Source organism: Cricetulus griseus, chromosome 3 (genome assembly GCF_003668045.3).
Source record: "Cricetulus griseus strain 17A/GY chromosome 3, alternate assembly CriGri-PICRH-1.0, whole genome shotgun sequence".
NCBI lineage: Eukaryota > Metazoa > Chordata > Mammalia > Rodentia > Cricetidae > Cricetulus > Cricetulus griseus.
This window is the reverse complement of record NC_048596.1, coordinates 13,328,927-13,344,341: the sequence shown is the minus strand read 5'-3', so window position 1 is coordinate 13,344,341 and position 15,415 is coordinate 13,328,927. Positions and strand designations below refer to the sequence as shown.

Below are 15,415 nucleotides of genomic sequence, written 5' to 3'. Positions count from 1 at the left end.
CTGAGTGGGTTTGTGCCGGCCATGTGAGACAGAAAGCTGACACAGGAGGTTAGGTGGATGATGTTGAGGTTATTGAGATGTGTTGTTTTGGGGTGGTTGCTGTACAGGGATGAGGAGGGTGCCCACTCTTTTGGCTCTGTTGAGAATTAAGTATTATGAACTCTACCTGGAGAAGCCCAGAGAGCACCCGATTTATAGACTAGAGCTCAAGGGGACAACCAGGGCCTGAGGGATAAGTGTGGCACTTCTGTATTGTGAGGCTTCATCTTGAGTGGCAACTTTGCAAAACTTATAATCACAATGGAAACAAAATCTGGGCTATTCGAGGGCTATTCTAGATTAAGTTATGGAGGGTAGATCCACCCTGAAATATGGGCCCGGACCATAGGATAGGCTTGGGGTGGGGGAGACCAAATGGAAATGAAAAACACAGGCCAAGCAGCAGTGTGCACCTCCTTTTGGTGCCTGGTTGCAGATGCTGTGTGCCCGGCTGCTCCACGATCCTGCCTGCAGGTTGTCCATGCCGTGGTAGACAGCAGCCTTGATGAGAGCCTTTCCTAAGTTGTTTGGTCAGGTATTTTGTAATAGCAGAAAGAGGATCTAATGAGTGTGTGTGTGTGTGTGTGTGTGTGTGTGTGTGTTTTCCACTCAACACTCACATCATCCCTCTATTTCAGATGTTTTAGTTCCCATCTCATAGACGGGTAAAGTAAGACTAACCCAAGAGCAGGTGACAAAATTTCAAACCAGTGGAGCTGGGATTGAACTGGGGGTCTGTGTCCAGATACCTATCTCTAAGCCGTCTCTCTGCTTCTTCCCTGACCTGGAGCCATTGCAGAGAAAGAAGGCTGGGCCTACTCAGGCCCCTATGGGCGGCATTTGTTCCATATGAGTCAGTGTCATTTCAAGTGTCTGACCCCTCCTGCCTTTCATAATCTCTTATGGTTTGCCTTCCCTGTGCCCTGCTAGAAATTGCTTTAGCCAAGTAGATCTCATTTTTTCAGCAAATAGTGGATTCTCTGGGAGTGGAAAAGATCATGCATTTCTATCAATACGTGTGGATTCCATACAGTATGTGGGAACCTCAGGAAGGGCAGCAAGTATCCATAGCAATGGCTTCACAGTGGTTTCCAGGAACACCAAGATGGAGGCTTTGGATATGGGACTTCAGGTTGATCCAGCCTCTCCCTCTAAGTACTGTTGCTTCAGCTTGTCCTTCTCAGAGGACAGGCCACCTGGGTACCTTTCTTGAGAGATTAAAGTCTTGGCTGCCTTCTGTTCTCCAACAGTGGTGGGTAGGAAAGTCCAAACACAGAGTGTGAATGGTGGGCACACACAAGGCACCTGTGTTTTGACTCTCGGCTGTCCTGGAATGGAGCTAAGGGATGAAGGATGCAAGGCAGGGAGGTGGCTGCTTTTGCAGCTTGCTTTCTTTAATCTAGATTTGAACATCTGCATTTGTGTGACTACAGACCTGACAGATTATCTTAGAGAATTCCAGCAATGGAGTAATTGGCACTCATAGAAATGAGAGAAACTCAGGATTTTCACCAACCAGAGGGAGCAAGGGTATAGGTGTGGCTGTTGTGATTTTAAGAGTATATGCCATGCCTCATGACCTGAAGTCTCTGGGGATGAGTGGGCAAGAGTCACCAAATGCAGTACCAACCTTCGAGGGCCACAGGGTCAGACACATACTGTGTATGATGTGGACCAACAAGATAAGCTCCAGAGTTCTGCTGAGAAGAGAGGCCCAGTTATGGGGAGCAAGACTGCCAGACTGAGGTCACAGGTAGTTATTGGTTTGTGGTCAAGCTACCTACATAAGGAGCTTGGACAAGAAGAATCTGTGGAATGCTTCTTTGGTCCTTTCTACTCACAATGTTAGCCATGACCTTCTGTGTCTCCTCTAAAATAATCAAGTATGAGAAGAAGAAAGTCGAGGTCTGCAGCTGATTCATTTTGGACAGCCAATGAGGCAGTTCTAGAACATAAGGATCACTTGTCTCTGGTGAAGATGGAGCTGGTCTTGGAACCCAGGCAGATGCAAAGAGCATGGAACCTGCATGAGCTTCACAATCACAGGGCTCAGAACATCTGAGACCCAAGAGCAGGAAGTCAGGAGTTATTTCTGTGTCTTCAGATTTGCAGGGTGCCTTCAGAACTCCACAGCAGCAAAATTGCTCTATTTCACACAGGAAAGTTCTGTAAAGACAATCAGGTGGCAGGCATTCTGTGGATAGGCAGGTTGTGGGGGTCATTAAACCAGACTCTCCCCAAACCTACCTGATGAGCAGGTAGACTTTGGGCTTCCTTGAGCTCATCTCATTAGTCAGAGTCTTTGCCCTTGGTAGATGTCCTTGGTTCTGTTGGTCCAGGACTCGAGTTCTGGGTAAGAGATATAATCAAAGCCCCCTAGTGAACATGGGCTCTGTATACCCCCAGAGCAATAAGCTAGTTTAATCACTAGGTTGGTGGCCCTGGCCTGACTCCAGAATGGGAAATTACAGTCTACCCTTCTTGCCTCCTCTCCTGGGGCTGCTGCAGGTTCTCATTTGTGCTGTTTCTTTACTGGGGACTGTTAGAAAAACCACAGCTAGAAATTGTGCTTTGGTTATCCTGAGAGCAATGAGGAGGACCTCAGCAAAAAGTGGGTCCTCTGTTGACTTGAAGAGAGACGAGAATGGGAGGAGTGCCTGAGCAGCTTTGACAGAGCAGGAGGGTACGGTGTGTTGGGTACATACATAGCTGAGTGGTTGGTCTCTCCCTGCTTTTGCGGTCACCTTGGCACAGGCTGCATTGTGTTCCATCATAGTGGGTCTGTGATGGAGAAGGAAGAGGGAGCAGAGAGGCATTCTGCCCCCTGAAAGATGCCCCGTGGAGTCTTCAGTGCTACCATGCAGCCCAATGTCTGTCATTGCCCAAACGCTGACAGTATAGACATTCCGAAAAAATACTCAGGAGAATGACATATCTATTACATCTTGTTATGGCCCCTGGTGTACCCAGAGAAGACACAGACGGATAAATATTGGGGAGAATGCATGTGTGGAAGAGATGAACTGTCAGGGTGAGTGAACATTAGGGAAACAGACTGTGTTGGCCTTGTGGCTTACACCTAGTTCAGTAATAAGACTTCTCTGGGTTTCAATGTGAGTGTCTGCAAAGCCTTAGCCACTAAGTTCCTTCCCATCCATGTCAACTGAGAGGGAGAGATGGGCATAGAACTGAAGGTAGATTTCCTCTGTGGGAGAAGAGGGGTGAGATTCCTGCCTTTAAGCATCTTGAACATCAGTCTCAATGGTGACATCAGAGTGTGAGGAGTCAGCAGACATGCCAAGTTGCCTTTATCTCAAGGAAACAAAGAAGAGTCACATTCATCTCAGAGTGTGTCACTCAGAAAGAAGTTTGGGAGATTTCAACCCACTTTTCAAGTTTCTTCAACCCTCTTTTTGGAAAGTTTGTGACTTTCCTGTTCTTACCTATACTTTTGTTTTGAGAAATATGGTTCAAATTCCATAAAATTCACCCATTAAGCAAGAATAGCCCAAAATGTTCTGGTCATTGTACTCATGGATTCATCCAACCATGGATTGAAAATATTCAGAAAAAATACTGAGTTTGCCATTATTCTCTAAATAATATAACAACTAGTTTTGTAGTGTCTATAACTTATCGTGTATTCTGAGTCATCTAGAGGTGATTTGAAGGATGCAAATATATAAAATGTGTAAAATCACATTCTATTTCATAGGACAGATATTAGCATTGCAAACTTTGGTATTTTCTATGGGGGTTGAATAGGGGTGAGTACCTGGAACTAATTCCCTGTGGACACCAAGGGACATGACTAAATAGAGCTGTGGAGTCATGACTATAGCCCTGCTCTAGAATGTTCATTATATGACTGTTCTGAGCCTCAATGTGTTTCATTTAAATGCTTCTTTGGAAGTGTTGGAAGTGCTTGTGAGACAGATAGTCTTGAGAGGGCAGTAAGCATGAGAGGGGTAGATGGTGGTGTAGCCTAGTTGGGATGCTCTGTTTAGGAAGGCTGTCAAGAGCCAGTAATCCTTTTTATGTAGATCCAATGAACCAGGGACAATTCCAACAACATAACAAGAGTTATCCATTTCACTTTGACAGTAACACATTGTATCAGGCAACCTTATTCCCATTTTACAGATGGGAATAAGATGGGAGAAAGGGAAATTGACAGAGGCTGACTAGCTCACAAGATTTTACTGGTACCAAGTGGCTAAGCTAGAATCCAAATCTGCATCTTTCTGACATCAGAGTTTGTGCTGAAATTGTTACAAGTAACACAGACCTGAAGATTGGTCAAGCCTAGATTTGACTCTAAGATGACTAAATCACAGCACATCTCAACAGCATGGCCAAACCCTCCACTTTTCACTGGATTTTCATCAGTTTGACTTTAATGAAATGGAGAAAGGGTCTTTACCCTTGACTGATCCTACTTCCCACCCATATCTGCTGTGACTTGCAATGTAAGTGATAACCATTGGCCATTCCTCTCTAAGGACCCTGTTCCATCCACATATAGCACAAGGCACCAGGTGTCTGCCTGCCATGGCAAAAAGGGCTCACACATCACCAGTTCACAACAAGTTGCAAACAGGCTGTTGTTTGGCAATGCCACTGCATTTCTTTCTCTCCCTTTCAAAATCAATCTTCAGATTTCAGGCTTGAAGACCAGGTGCAGCTACCTTCTGAAGGTATGCCAGGGGTTAGCAGCGAAATGCTACACACCACTTAACATGTGAAATACGATTTATCTTGCTTGGGCGCATATGAAAAAAATAGAAGGAGCAAAACACTCAACAACAACCTTTCTGTTGAGTTTTGAAATGTAAATGTTTGCTAAAGCTTTGCAGAAGACAGCTTCACTTGGGCCCGGAGCTGTGTGTAAAGAGACATTAAAATGCATCATTTGCTAAGGGCTAAAAGTCATCAGCTTGTGATATTAATGCCCTTTAAAAATAATTTGATGGCATGAAATCAGAGCATGCCTTGTGCAAAGGATTGGCTCTTGTCAATTTTCTCATGGATCTACTGAGCTATAATTGCATTTAGATCATGTCAGAAATGAAAGGGTTTTTTTTTCTTCTTTCCCTACTGCTTTCATTTTCTGGAAGAGAGGTAACAGGGTTCACTTTGATTCCATCTAGCATGAGGACCTCACACTGCAGGCTGGGAATGGGCCGCTCAGCTAGAAGGTTGTGGTCGTTGTGACTGGCTGCTTTTCTGTCTGAGTCCTAAGGCTCCCAGCAGGGTTTGTCTGGCCAAATGCTGGGAGGAGGCAGAAAGCACAGGGGCACCTGAGGGAGTAGCTGCCATAGGTGGGCTAGAGACTGTTGAAGCCACTTCAGTGGCAAATGACAAAAGCCTTCCTCAAAGTGGCATAACCAATGGATGGAAAGTGGTTTAGGATGCAAGGAGTGTTTCATACATTTCAGGGATGAAACTGAGATCCACAAAGCACACCTGGAAACAGGGACTCGGTGTGACAGGTTCTTAGGCTGTATTCTGGGTGTGGCCAGGTTGGCAGGCACTGAGGAGGAGTGGATTGGTGTGGGTAGAGGGGGAGAGGACAATGGCATTGGATCTCCTAGCATTGCTTTTATTTTAAAAAATGCTTTTAAGAGTCTTTTCTTTACTCTTTGACAAGACAGTGATCATATCCACTCCGACTTTTCCCTCCTGTACCTCATGGACATTACCCCCAATGCATCTCCCTCTCATCCTTCCCTTTTGCTTTATATTTGTTTTATGTATCTATTGTTTTGGTAATCCACTCGACCTAATTAGTGCTGCCTGCTGGAATATGGGCTGATCTTGCATAGGCAAATGTAACCGAAATGAGCCTTGAATACAGCTGCCATGCTTTACCAGATAGCTTCGTTTTACAGCACTCCTCCCTATCTTCTGCCTTGTACACTCTTCCCTCCCTTCCAACCCTAACTTCCTTTCTTGCATCATCTGGAGTGATTCCACTCTGCTGCACACCATGGTGTAGGGGTCCATGTGAAGGAAGGATCCTGTTGTGAAGAAAGCTGTTTGGAACAACTGGATGAGTCTTCAGCTTCCTTGCAGATGTTACAGTGTAGGAAGATAGTCTCTAGAAGATCCTCCAAACACAAGCCATTCTCTAAATACTCGTACAACAGTGCAGGGCACCTCTATACCAGTGGCCTCTCTCTGAGACATTGGGGTCACACAAATCAATAAGACTCTCATCAAAGTGCTCTTTGCCTCATTGCCCAAGTGACTGAGTGGTCCTAAGAGGTGTATCATCTAATGTCCTTGCATTCTTTTTTATTTCTTATTTTCTGAAAGTGATTTTAATGAGTCTTTAAACATGCATGCATGTATACACATATATTCATTTATTCCTTCAACACACAGCTGTTGAGCCCTTGATGGGGGGTCTGTGCTATGGACTAGGGCAGTCACATTGCACCATTGGTACCTCTCCTCATGAAACTTATCATCCTGTAGGGATGAGGGTGATGACTATGGTCAGTTGGTTTGCTGGTGGTCTTCCCATCTCCACTACTCTGGGATGCCATGGCCATGGCCCCCCCATGAGCTTCTGTCCTGATCTTAGTGGGCTACTCAACCCCAATGATCCTGTCTGGATGGCTTCCAGTCCTGACTCTCAAAGTGTGGCCTAGAAACTCCTGAGGGCATCCAGGCTCATCTCAGAGGCATTCGAGGTCAAAAGTCTCTTTTATAACAGCAACACCAAAATGCTCGTCCTCTGGAATCTCTGTGAGGGCAGTGTGGTCGCATGTACCAAAAGCTACATGATGCGTGCTACCCAAACAGATTGGTGTAGGGGCAGATATGCAAATCCCATACTCTGCTAGTAAGTTAGCCATCAAAGGGATTTGCAAACAGACAAAACAACGCTATTCATTGCACTAACTTAAAAATTGTAATAATTATTTTTCATAAAAGCTTAATTTATAATAGCATGCTGTGAGCAACAGAATGCATTCATTATGACTATGATTGTCATTTTATCTTTGTGTGTGTGTGTATGGGTCTTTTAGCACATGCATGACTGGGCTCACAAGTAGGAGTTAGAGGACAAACTCTAGTGTAGGTGTTCACCCTATAACTTGTTGAGGCAGGGCCTCCTTGTTTGCAACTTTGTACTTCAGCCTAACTGGCCCACGGACCCCTGGGAATTCTCTAGTTTCTTCCACATGAATGCTGGATTATAGACACTTGTTGCCACACCAAGTTTTTCCTGGGTTCTAAACTCAGGACTCCTGTTTGCATGGCAAGTGCCTTACTCATGAGTAAGCTCTCCTTTTAAGTTGATGTCTCTCTGTCTGTCTGTCTATCTTATCTATCTATCTATCTATCTATCTATCTATCTATCTATCTATCTGTCTATCATCTCTCCATCCATCTACCCATCCACTTTTTTTTAATCTGTCTGTCTGTGTGTGTGCGTGTGTGCGATTTGACTTTAATTTCTAACATGGTCAGTTTTAAGAGACATAACACATAAACAGGAGCTAATTGGAGGTCTTAAATTTTGAAGAGTGCTAAGGGGTCCTGGGACAAAATGTTTGACAGCTGATATTCACAGGCAATAGGAAGGCACAGGTGGTGTGTTGGTCAGCACTCCTCAGCGACAATAGTTTGTCAGAGAATGTTAGAGGGAAAAATTGTAAGATGACCCTAGAATCAGCTTCAGAAATAATAGAACCAAGGAAAACTCGGAGGCCAGTTGCTGCCAGGGACCAAGAACCAACCCAGGGAGAAGCCCCCTGTCAATCCCGATCTCAGGATACTATTGTATTCACTCCAACCCTGCAGGAGGCACTGCCACCCCAAGAGAGGAGGCCTCTGCTACCTCTCTGGGGATTGGTGTTCCCAGCTTCTGAAGTCTTGTGTGGTCACCTCTCTCTTCTATCCACCTCAGCACTGCATACAAGTCTGGCAGCCACAGAGCCTTAGACAGCTAGGGTACCTGTTTGAGTGCCTCTGGAGGGACGCAGACTCCATCTCTCACCAAGCCCTGGTATAGAAAGTAGTGGGCAGGGGACACCTGACAAAGTTCTCTGCAACATGGCATGTTTCCAAGAATTTTCTGGGGCTCTGGTTGCCCTCTCTGAACCCATCCTTTGGGAAATTAAGGGAACTAGCAACAGAAGGCAGGCATATGTTATAAATTCTGGTCAATCACCTGTGTTTTGTTGTCTCTAAGCCTTGGAGGCTCAGGAAACCTTAGTGCCTTCATGACAGGTGAGGTGCACAGAATGCTGAAAGAGGCTATTAGAGTATGCTGTGCTCCTGGGTCGACCCCATGCCTAGTGAGAGGAGGAAAGAACACAGCAGTTGCCTGCAGCAATCAAGAGCAGGGTCTCTGGAATCAGGCACACGTCCTTATCTTGGGTCTGAACTCCACTTTGTTGCAGATGGTAGTTTCTGGACATATGCCAGGCCAGAGACACAGCAAAATGACCAGGTGGGCTGCTGGACTAGGACTTCATCCACTTAACAAAGCATTCATGTTCTGTGTGGCTGTCTATGTGATGCTCTTGTCTTGCTTGGATTTTCCATGAATTGGAGTGACAGGACAGGCTCCTGGAGGGGCAGAGAGGATTTGATGTGTCTCGAGTTGAAATGAGATGAGAATCTCTCTCTGTGTTTGCCTCCCCCCCCTCCCCTCTTCCCCTCCCTCTCCCTCTCTGCATCCCTCTCCCTCTCTCTATTCTGCTCACACTCTTCTACCTAGTGCTGGATCCCGTCTGCCCTCCATTATCAGTGAGCAAGCTTGGGAAGAACCAATGTTTGGACCACTTTGATCAGACACATTGATGTGCAACACCTAAGTATCAGGGAGGCAGCCCCCCTCCTGCCAGGCAGAGGTAAGAAAGAGAAAATTATAGCTACAAGGATGGCTCTTGACTGGAGTGAGGAGGCAGGAGTTCACGGGGCAGGGCTCCTGGTACTTGGTGAAGTGCCCAGCAGGATTAATGACAGTCACTTGGATGGATAGATAAATGACCAGAGCACACTGGGAAGCTAGCTAGGTTTCCAACTCCTACTTCCTTTCCCCAAAACTCTACACCTCCACCCCACACTCATGCTCCAACCTGGGCCTTGATCCATAGGAAATTCCCCAGGAAGATAAGAGATTCAACCTGTTTCCTTCCTCAAGTGTGCTCAGTTTTAAAGTTGTTGATGAAGAGGGCATCGCTGTATCCAGGCAGGTGATTCTCTAATGCAATGCTCTCTGCATGTTTCCTCAAGATTCTAATGGATGCTCTGACAATTAAAAAGTATCAAGCCCCTTGTCAGGTGAACTTGGAAGATCTTGGATGCCACAACTCTTTAAAATTTGAAATGCACAAAGGCACATGAAATTGAAACCCACAGCACATTGCTTTGTATGGTTCTGAAAGTTCTGTGCATTCAATTTAGAAATGTGTTTGATATAAAAATAGTACATATGTATGATTTATATACAATAATATTCACTTTTTAAAAGAGTGACATTTAATAAATTTTCACAAATGTACATACTCATGGAACCAATATTACCCTTAAGGTAAAGGGTATTTCTATCATCCCCAAGTTTACTCATAGCTCTTGTAACCAATAAATACTCTTTCTCATCACCCGGAAGCCATCACTCTGAAGACTGTACATTTGCAAGAACTTCACAAGAATGGAGTTCTGCAATAGGTGGCATCCTGCATCTCTGGTTTCTTTCCTTTAACCATGTCTTATGAGGTTCCTTCATGATGGATTGGGAGTTTTTGTCCCCTTAAACTGCTGAGTACTATTCCCTTGTATGGATATACCACCATTGGTCTGATCACCATGTGATGGAACTTTGAGTTGCTTCCAGTTATCAGTGGCTCAGAACAAAAGACTATGAATATCTGTGTACAAGTGCTTGTATGTCTGTTGGTTCTTCTCTTGCCTAAATACTCAGTAGTGGAATCACTTAGTTTTATTTCATTGAAGAGGGATTCTTACATGGAACATTTGTTAATGAATTTGGAAAAGAGTCTGGGAACTTGGATCATTTATTGGGCCTGAGCACACCATCAGGGCTACCACTCCTACTGTGACTCCTGTGAGCTGAGGTGTTGGTCCAGGCTCTGGCAAGGGTGATGTTAATGGGTTGATGAGATGCCATTGGGTGTACTTGACAGAGATCAGCAAGAGAGATCCTGGGGAGCTAGAGGTGTAGGCACTCTCTCCTCTCTCTCTCTTTCTCTCTCTCCTCTCTCTCCTCTCTCTCTCTCTCTCTCTCTCTCTGTGTGTGTTCACATTAATGTGCAAACTTGTATATATAGGTGCACATCACATGCTTGTGTGAGCAGAACACAGAGGTCAACAGTAGGTGTCATTGCTCAGGTACTCTCCACCTTGTTTTTCTCAGCTCCTCACTGACTTTGGAGTCACAGAGTACACTAGGCTTGTGTGTCTCTTTGAATGAGAAATGAACCCCATAGGCTCTGGCATTTGAACATTTGGTGCCCAGATGGAGAAGTGTGGGAAGGTGCAGGGTGCTGGAGGAAGTGTGTCTCTGAAAGTGAGCTTTGAGAGTTTAAAGCCTCATGCTTTTCCCACTTTCCTCTCTCTGCATCATGCTTGAGAATGAGAGTCTGAGCTCTTGACTTCGTGATCCTGCTTCCACATCTCCTGTCTGCAACGGACTCAGCCTCCTGAAATCATAAGCCCAAATAAACTCTCTAATAAGTTGCTTTTAGTAATGACTTTTAATCACCAAAGCATAAAAGGAACTAACAGAGCTGGCTAGCCTCTGAGTGCCAGAGATCTTCCTCTGTTTGACTTCTTGGGATTACAAGAACACACCAGTATTCCTGGATTTTTATGTGGGTTCTTGGGGTTCAAACTTGGGTCCTCCAGCTTGCATTGTGAGCTCTTTCCCAGTGATCTCTCTTCCCAGCTTGAGATCATCTCTTCTCTAATTAGTCTGGGCTATCCAGAACATCAGGCTCTACTCACCTCTGTCCCCTCTGCCCCCATTTGAGAAGCAGTGACTACAGTCCACAGGCCAGGCCATCCTCTCCTCTCAGTTCTGAAAGAAAAGGATGGCATGTGGCTGCCTTTCCTGAGTGCCATCATTCTCCCAACAGATGGTGGATGAACACAGCTAATTGAGAACTCCTGTAGCATATAAAACAAAAGCCAACCAAAGGAACCCACAAGCTAAATGATGTCATTATCAGGCAAGTGGAGGAAGCAGCATCTGCCCCTACTGTGGCAGAGTCACACACAGACCATGTGGGGACTGTTCAGACATCACAGGATGGCAGTGCCCACCCTGAAGAGAAGCCACAGGAGCTGGCAGCTGGCCTCTACCCCACCTGAGGAGGAGGAATTCATACCCCGCCTAGTCTAGATATTCCATCTTTCTTAATCATCTTGTTCTTTCTTCTATTTGTGGCTTTGCTGCCTGGAAAGACATACACTTTTCCAAGATTTTGGATCCATTAAATTGAGAAAGACACCATGTGTACCTGCCTCCTGCCTGCTGATGTTAAAATTATTTTATGTAGCACTTTATTAAAAAAATTTAATATCTTTACCCAACTTTTATCTGATGAATCGAAATATGTTCAGTAATTTATTTCATTCTTATTCTGAGAAATTCATTTCACATATATATTGAAGTAAGTATTTAAGTCACCATCCAAAATTTTTAAAGTTTTAAAAAATATTTATACCTGAAAAATAAAATTGTGTTTATTTATCAGATGTAATATATCTTGAAATTCTAAATTGGGGTGGTTGAGCAATGTACATGTTACTTCATATGCTCATCATTTTTAGTGAAAAAACACAAAGTCTACTCTATTAGTGATTTTTAAGAATACAATATATGGTTCCATTTCTGTGAGCCCCCATGAGCCCAAGTTAGTTGATTCTGTGGCCCCTCTAGCTCCTATAATCCTTCCTCTGCCTCTTCCACAGGATTCCCTGAGGTCTGCCTAATGTTTGGCTGTGGGTCAATGCATCTGTTTCTTTCGGTTACTGGGTGGAGTCTCACAGATGCCAATTGGATTAGGCACTAATCTATGAATATAGCAGAATATCATTAGGAGTCAGTTCATTGACCTTTGTTGCCAGTCATGTTTGGTTCTATCCTAGGTCTCTGGGCTGTCCAGTCTCTGGATCCTGGCCCTGTGAGCAGTGCCAGAGGTGGCCTCCCTCTCATGGTGTGGGTCTCAAGCTAAACCAGTCATCGGTTGGCCCCTCCTGTAATTTCTGTGCCACCTTTAACCCAGCCTATCTTGTAGGCAGGGCAAATTATAGGTGAAAAGTTATCTGGTTGGGATGGGGTCTCAATCTCTCCACTGGAAGTCTCACAGATATTGAACCACCAGCCAGAGAGCTTGCATGGGACCTAGGCCCTCCTCACATATGTTACAGTTGCATAATTTGGTCTTCTTGTGGGGCTCCTAACAGTGGGAACACTGTTACATGCTTTTTGGACCCTTTCCTCCTGCAGACTTGCTTTACCAGCCCTAATAGGAAAGGAGGTGCCTTGTCTTGCTGTAACTTGATACGTCACAGCTGCCTGATACACATAGGTGGCCTGCCCTTTCCTGAAGAGACAGGAGGAGGTGTGGATGGGGGAGGGATGAAGAGAGGAGGTCATTGGAAGGAAAGGGAAAATGTGATTGGGTTGGGGAAGTTAATTAATTGATTAAAATACAATATATGGGGGGGTGCTGGAAAGATGGCTCAGTGGGTAAAAGAGCTTGCCTCCAAGTCTGAAGACCTGAGTTCAGATTCCCAGAATCCACATGGGTAAGAGAGAATTGACTCCCACAAGTTGTCCTCTGACTTCCTCATATGTGCCCTGACATGCAAGCCCCAGGCACAGATGCATACAAAACACACACACACACTCTCTCTCTCACACACACACTGAATAGGTAAATTTTCTAAAGAATGCACTATATAGTTACTAACCATAGTCAGCATAACTTACAATAGATCTCTTAAGCATTTTATTTCTTTTTACCTAACTAAAATTCCGTTGATCACTATGTTCCTAATATGGCCCCTTTCCTTAGTCTCTGATGTCTACCATTCTACTCTGTACTCTGAGTTCAACTGTTTTTGAATAGTGCATTCTTCAAATGTTGCTGGTATCAATTACATTTTGTATTCTGTAATGAGAGAGAGAGAGAGAGAGAGAGAGAGAGAGAGAGAGAGAGAGAGAAACTTTAGGGGTTTCCATACATAAGATCATGCAATTTGTATACATGGATGGTTTAATTTCTCTCATTCTAATTTAAATGACTTTTATTCCTTTTTCATGCCTAGTTACATTGACTAGGATCTCTAGTACTTTTTATGTTTAATAAATATGATAAGACTAGGCATCATATTGCTACTAATCTTAGAGGAAAGATTTAAACTTTTAGCACTGCTCATATTAGCTCTAGGTTATATGTGGTATTGATTGTATTAAGATACACCCTCCTGTACTTAACTTACAAAGAGTTTTTATCATGAAAGGATAATGAATTTTGTCATGTTTCCCTGCTTCTATTAGAGATGATGTATTTATTTGCTTTTTATTCTGTTCATATGATATATCAAATTTATAGAATTGCATATATGAAACCAACTGTGCATTCCTGGGATATCCTATTTGATCAGGGCAAGTGATCCTTTTGCTGTTCCTTTTAATTCAATTTAATAATATTTTTTGGATAATTTTTACATCTTTGTTCATTAAGACTATTGGACTACATCTATCTTGTTTTTGTTGTTGCTAGCATCTTTGTCTGAGGCTAATATCAGAGTAACACTAGCCTCATCCAATGAGTTTGGAAATATTCCCTCTTTTTTATATATTTGGAAGCATTGGCAAAGGGTTAGTATTGTTTCTTGTTTAATTCATTAGTTGTTAAATACTTTTTTTCTTACAGAGAAATACACAGAAATTGATATGTCATGGCTGCCTGAAACACATGGGTGGCCTGCCCTTTCCTGAAGAGACAGGAGGAGGTGTGGATGGGGGAGGGATGAAGAGAGGAGGTCATTGGGAGGGAAGGAGGGAGAATTGTGTTTCTTACAAGAAATACAATTTATTGGTCTAACCCACATACCTAATGACAGGCTTGGAGTCTTCTCTCTGTTGTGAGCTCCTGGCTTGCTCCCAGAGAGAAGCGTGTCCTGGGCAGGGGTGGCAGACATTCAGGTGGGGTTCAAATGGTGCTCAGGGTGATGAAGAGGCTGTGGGGCTGAGGGGCAGAGAGGAGCCAAAACCCTGCACAGCCCCTGATTGACAGGATGGAAGTGGTCAGGAGGAGAGCACTTTGTCACAGCTCCTACCGAGCCTTCATGCCATCTGTATCTCTTGGATGCTGTCCTCAGCGTCCATAACACTCTGATCCAGGTAGGACTTTTTCTGCTCCAGCTCCTTAATGTTTTCTTCTGCTGTTTTCTGTTTTTGTTTTTTTTTTTTCTAACAGCTGGTTGTGAGTTAGTTCCTTGGATTGTAGAATACACATTCTTCCTAGGCCTTCACACATGTTAGCCTCCTCTATCAGTGTCATGGTGTCTATGTCTGTAAGGTGTGCATACTTTTTCTTTCTGTTTAGTTGCTTAGTCTGTATGTCTGTAAGCCTCACCTTCTGTTGAGTATCCATAACTTTGGCTTGGAGTTCTGTGAAGGCCTCCTTCAACTCCAGATACATGGTAGCTGCCATGCTGGAGCACTCTTGAATTCTCAGCATGGAATTGTCCTAGCCTTTGTCCTCTACTTAAGGCAGGCAGAGCTCATGCATTGTTGACCTCTTCTTGTGAATCTCAGGGACAGCTGGAACTTGCATTGAGCACACAGAAAGGTGTTTGTCAGTTAGTAAAGAGCTAGGGTCTTAAGCCCCCACCCCCCAGACTGCCCCTGATGACTAGCAACTGGAGACTTAAAACCTCAACTCAATAGGGAGCTCAGTCACCCAAAGGGTAAGGGTTAGGGAGACTGAAGTAGTTGCTCTAGCAGTGCAGTTGGTATTTGTGTTGACTGGTGGATTTCTAAACATTTTGAATACCACCAGGGGAGCAGCTTAATAAGCTTTCTCAGTAGTAGGCTCTAGGCAGCCATTATCAATTGATCGAAGTTAGTACCTTAGGTAAAATCCATTTATCAACCCTGGATTAAGGCCCTACTTCCCTCAAGGATATTTGCTTTTAAACAGTGAAAAAAAAAGCTCCAAAGATTGGACATGTAATACTATTACCTAACCCTCATGCTGAACAAAACTGGAGGCTGGAGACATCTGCTCATGTTCCTGATCTCCTTGGGACAATGAATGATTCTAAGAGTAGGTTATCTGCCATCATGGGAGAAGCTTGAGTCACGATTTTTGTGGCA

At 44.2% G+C, this 15,415-nt stretch overlaps 1 pseudogene; it reads right to left on the bottom strand.

Annotated features, from left to right (window-relative positions):
- Positions 1-14,380: 14,380 nt before the first annotated feature.
- Positions 14,381-14,750, bottom strand: LOC100773849 (annotated as a pseudogene).
- Between the last annotated feature and the right edge of the window lie 665 nt (positions 14,751-15,415).